Genomic DNA, 5,576 nt, shown 5'->3' with positions numbered 1-5,576 from the left:
CGTCGGGCTCCGGGCCGGCCCGGCCCGACCTTTAGAAAAGTGCAAAAACGACGGGCCCGGCCCGGCCCGGCCATCGGGCTCAAAATCTAGGCCCGAGCCCGGCCCGGGAGTAGCATCGGGCCGGACCGGGTCGGGTCGGGCTGACCGGGCCGGGCTTCCCATGGCCAGGTCTAACTAGAGGAGAGACAACATACATCTCATCAAAATATCGAACGAATACCAAATTCACATTAAGATACTTTATAACTGAGCACTTTTTCAGCCCTCTCAGAGCATCAGCGTTCACAGCCGTCCGATCGTCAATTTCAAGCATTTTCAGCCGTCAGATTAGGTGGGAATTGCATGTAATCTCGGTTCTTTTGCTAATACCGATCGCACACCGTGTGGGCCGCTGCTCCGTCAGCATTTTTGGACGTTCCGCATTAAATTGGGCCCAATGGGCCAAGTCTCCTCTCCCCACCCGAACCGGATCGAGACGTCGTCTCGCACAACCCCCTCCTCTCCCCGACCTCTGTGCTCTTTCTCCCAATCTAGGCAGCTGGGCGTATCCTTCCCAGCAGCGCCGCCGACCACGACATCGACCTCGACCAGCGGCCCCCTCACTCTTTCTCGATCTCTAGTGCCAGCGCGCATAGCGAAACGACATCACACTCTCTATTGATTTACCTACCACGACGATGTGCTCGGAGCCGTCCTTTCAAGGTGGAACGCAACTGCTGCTGTTGTCAACTCCCGATCCCGATCGAAGCTCGCCCAATCCCGATCGAGGTCCACCCGCCCAATCCAGCGACCAGAGGAGAGGAGCAGCCGGTGCTGTCGAGGCCCCGAGGGGATTTAGCGGACGCCAGCCGCGCGTGGGATCCAGGATCAAGGGAGCCGACGCAACGCGCGCGAGGGAACCGGCGGTCCAGGGGAACCAGCCAAGGCGAGGTGCCCCGGCCGGTCGATGCGCTGCGGTTCGTCACCTGGCTACGGGGCATGCTTCACCACGCCGCCTTCTGGGAGAGAGAGGCTGCTGCCGGGCGCCGGCGCTGGCGTGCAGGACGGAGTCGCCTCTCCAAGCGCCAGTTGTTGTTCGCGTCGTCGGGAGCGCGTTCGCAGCGGGCCGTGCCAGCCGTCTCTCACCAATGTCGTGCCTGAGGGCTTTGCTGGTTGGGTCGCCGGTGGAGGACGAGGCCAAGCTTGCTCCGCTCTTTCTGATCTAGGAGTGTAACAGAGTGCTGCGGCGAGATCTCAGCTTTCAGGCGCAAACACCCCAACCCGTGATCTGTTTATACGATGGATCTAAAGTCCTCCGACACGCTGCTGCCCGGTCCAGGAAGGTATGTGAACTTTGAGCAGACAATGTTGGTTCGTTCTCGGTGGAGGTACAGTGGGTCACTAGATAGTGGATACTGGATACAATAGCAGCAGGTGGATGTGTACGTAATTGTACTTATCCTGTGCTTTCTTGTGATTGTAAACCTAATCACATTCTAGATTGATTGATTCATATTGCCTTCCATAATTAGAATAACTGGTGTTGTTTATGATGGTATGCATTATCTTCTCTCCAGTTCTAGCTGCTCAACTTGCATATTTTACAACAAGCCCAAAAGACACACACTATTTTATGGATATTTACATTAGCTTTTCATCCTTTAGTGGTGAAAACAGTTTCCCAAATTTTCTTTCCTTGTTCATTCTTATATTAATTTTTTTGTAATGATTTTCATGACAATCCACACACACACAGAGATGCAATATTTATTGATATGATTTTTTGGTGGAAACAAACCGGAGGAAGTGATGCACAACTCAGAAAAAGGTAAGTGATGTGAAATTTCTAGGTGCATTGCTATTTACACTACCATGCAATGACATTCAAATACGTATTAAGCATGTCCTTAATAAAGTTTCACATGCCATTTTCTATTAGAGTACTCCGATCCAAGCTGGATATGTAGCTAGCCTCTCCTAATCTGCCTGTAAAAGACACTCTCCTAATCTTCCCATGCTTTCAGTTTCTTCGGTATCGGAGTTCTCATCTATTCTTTGAGATTTCCAAAAATTTGTGGTCTCCTTCCTGTTATGTCACTATTAAGTCTTCGGTTCAACGTGACACATGCAGGGCCACCTTAAGTGCTCAACTGCCACATCTAGCGGGATATGGAGAGGGACACGGAGATTATATGCGTACCGATGGTTGCGGGTTGATGAATACGGACCTGCTGATGCAGTGGTGAGGACTATATACCCCATGTACTTTACCATGAACAATCCAAGGTTGACTAATAAAATATTGATAGGATCTACCATTTATTACTTTCTCTTTTTAAAATGTGAATATGTTTCTAGACATTGAATAAATCTTGATAGGGTCTGCCATTTACGGCTTTCTCTTTTTAAAATGTGATTATGTTTATAGACTTTGAATAATAAAAACACCAATTTCTCAAGATTCTGAATAAAACTTTTTTATATGGATTTCTGCTTTATTTATCTGCTGTGATCAGTGTTTTCTTCTTGCATGTGGCTTAGTAACACCAACCAATACATGTCTTTACGCATGTGATTTGTTTGTTCCTCTCATTCTATTATTAAACTTATTAATTTGATCTTTTTCGTTATACAGATCACTTCTGACATTACCAGTTCCTGCACTCCTGGACTCCTCCTTTACCAACGACCCACATGCAAAATAACGTAAGCTGTCAGGCTCCAACTTGATAATCTAGATGACATGGTCACTATACTGAGAACTGTTTTCCTTCAAATGTAGAAAAAAATGTTGCTCAATCTGCTATTTACAGAAAAATGAGTAGCTGGCACTTGCTTCTATTAAATAGACAGTCAATTTGTAGTATGCATCAGTACCACAAAAAGCCTTTTAGGTTGCCTGTCAGTTTAAATTATTTCTATAATGGTAAATAGATAGTCAATTTGTAGTATGCATCAGTACCACAAAAAGCCTTTTAGGTTGCCTGTCAGTTTGTATTATTTCTATAATGGTGATTGGATATTGTGGGCTCTACCTGTCATTTTAGCATGCTACAGATTTCTGCCTAAGGTGATTATCAGCTTGAATTTGAGCAGAAGGCTAAAGCTGTTCTTGGAACTTACAACAAGGTTGTCTTTCCAAATGAAAAAAGATGACAAAGCTCTATTTTTTTGAATGTTACCTTTTACTATGCCTGGTCAGAAACAAGCGAATCCTCTCGAGTTTGTCAAGTTGTTTGCAGTGATCACCTACCATTTTTTATTTGTATAATGTTTGATGTTTGTATGAATGGATTCAATGAAATTATAGGTGCCATACTACTTTGGTCGTGATTATGCTTCCAGATATTTATAGAAATCACTATCATTCTATTGAAAATAGGACGGGCGCGACAACGCGCGCCATCCATGATCTAGTGACTACTAATAGCAAGACTCCTCCCATGTCCTCAGGAACAAAAGTAACTACTCACAAAGCATAAACATGTTCATAATCAGAGGGGTATTAATATGTATATAGGATCTGAATATATGATCTTCTACCAATTAAACCAACTAGCACCAATCCTGGACTTGGAGACAAGAATTGGATACAAGAGATGAACTAGGGTTTTGAGATGAGATGGTGCTGATGAAGATGTTGATGGAGATTGCCCTCTCTCGATGAGAGGAGTGTTGGTGATGACGATGGCAATGATTTCTCCCTTCGGGAGGGAAGTTTCCCCGGCAGAACAGCTCCGCCAGAGCCCTAGATTGGTTCCGCCAAGGTTCCGCCTCGTGGTGGCGGAGTTTCGTCCGAGAAGATGGCTTATGATTGTTTTACCATCGAGAGACTCCATATAGCAGAAGATGGCCACTTGAGGGCTACCAGGTGGCGCACGAGGTGGGCAGGGTGTGGCCCCCCTGGTGAGTTTCTTCCGCGGAGTATTTTTTTATATATTTGGAAAACATCATCCGTGAAGTTTCAGGACTTTTGGAGCTGTGCAGAATAGGTCTCTAATATTTGCTCCTTTTCCAGCCCAAAATCCCGGCTGCCGGCATTCTCCGTCTTTATGTAAACCTTGTAAAATAAGAGAGAATATGCATAAGTATTGTGACACAATGTGTAATAATAGCCCATAACGCAATAAATATCGATATAAAAGCATGATGCAAAATGGACGTATCAACTCCCCCAAGCTTAGACCTCGCTTGTCCTCAAGCGAAAAGCCGAAATCGGAAAATATGTCCACATGTTTAGAGATAGAGGTGTCGATAAAAATAAAATACGGACAAGAGGGCTTCATGATCATTCTTAGAACAACAACTTATATAATTCTTGTCATATAATCTCTTATGCTAGAGTAATAATTCATTCGCAATATCAAGTATGAATCGTAAACTTCATTCAAAACGAACAAACTACAATCTCAGACATTGAAACAATTGCAATTTATCATAACATCAGAAAGAGTCAATGTATAAGAGCTTTTCAGCAAGTCCACATACTCAACTATCATATAGTCTTTCACAATTGCTGGCACTCACGCAATACTTATAGGTATGGAGTTTTAATCGGACACAGAGAAAGATAGGGGCTTATAGTTTTGCCTCCCAACGTTTTACCTCAAGGGTAATGTCAACAGTAATAGTTCATGAAAACTCACATCCAATTAGCCATATATACCAGGATCTTTCCAACATATTGTGCTTGCCAAAGGATAAAATGTAAAAAGGAAGGGTGAAGATCACCATGACTCTTATGTAATGTAGGAGATAAAAGTAAAAGATAGGCCCTTCGCAGAGGGAAGCAGAGGTTGCCATGCGCTTTTATGGTTGGATGCCCAAAATCTTAATGCGAAAGAACGTCACTTTATATTGCCACTTGTGATATGGACCTTTATTATGCAGTCTGTCGCTTTTATTACTTCCATATCACACGATCGTATAAAGCTTATTTCCTCCACACCAATCAATCATACATATTTAGAGAGCAATTTTTATTGCTTTGCACCGATGACAACTTACTTGAAGGATCTCATTCAATCCATAGGTAGATATGGTGTACTCTCATGGCAAAACTGGTTTAAGGATATTTGGAAGCACAAGTAGTATCTCTACTTGGTGCAATGAATTTGGCTAGCATGAGGGGGAAAGGCAAGCTCATCATGTTGGAAGATCCAAGACAATATAATTCATCTCAGATGTAAGAAAACATAACCCATTATGTTGTCTTCCTTGTCCAATGTCAACTCTTTAGCATGTCATATTTTAATGAGTGCTCACAATCATAAAAGATGTCCAAGATAGTATATTTATATGTGAAGACCTCTCTTTCTTTATTACTTCCTTTTAATTGCAACGATGACCAAAACTATGTTTGTCAACCCTCAACAACTTTTATTCATCATACTCTTTCTATGTGAGCTCATTACTCTCCATAAGACTCACATGATCTCTTTGTTTCTTTTTATTTCTTTCTCTTTCCTTTTATTCACTTAGGATCATGGAAAATAATCAAGCCCTTGACTCAACACTAATCTTTATTATATAGCTCACGGACTCGATTACATAGAAGGATAATAAAGCAAAACTCGCAACTAGATCATACTAAGAAC

The 5,576-nt window shown here is 43.1% G+C and overlaps 1 long non-coding RNA gene across 1 annotated transcript; it reads left to right on the top strand.

Moving 5' to 3' along the window:
- The first annotated feature begins 477 nt into the window (after nt 1–477).
- Nucleotides 478–4,141, top strand: LOC125538593 (uncharacterized). The gene is made up of 3 exons (XR_015616903.1): nt 478–1,322; nt 1,736–2,221; nt 2,615–4,141. It is a non-coding gene; the product is annotated as an uncharacterized LOC125538593 (long non-coding RNA).
- Nucleotides 4,142–5,576: the final 1,435 nt, after the last annotated feature.

The sequence above is a fragment of the Triticum urartu genome, chromosome 2A (assembly GCF_056163025.1).
Source record: "Triticum urartu cultivar PI428250 chromosome 2A, HENAU_Tu73, whole genome shotgun sequence".
NCBI lineage: Eukaryota > Viridiplantae > Streptophyta > Magnoliopsida > Poales > Poaceae > Triticum > Triticum urartu.
This window is presented reverse-complemented; position numbering and strand designations above follow the sequence as displayed.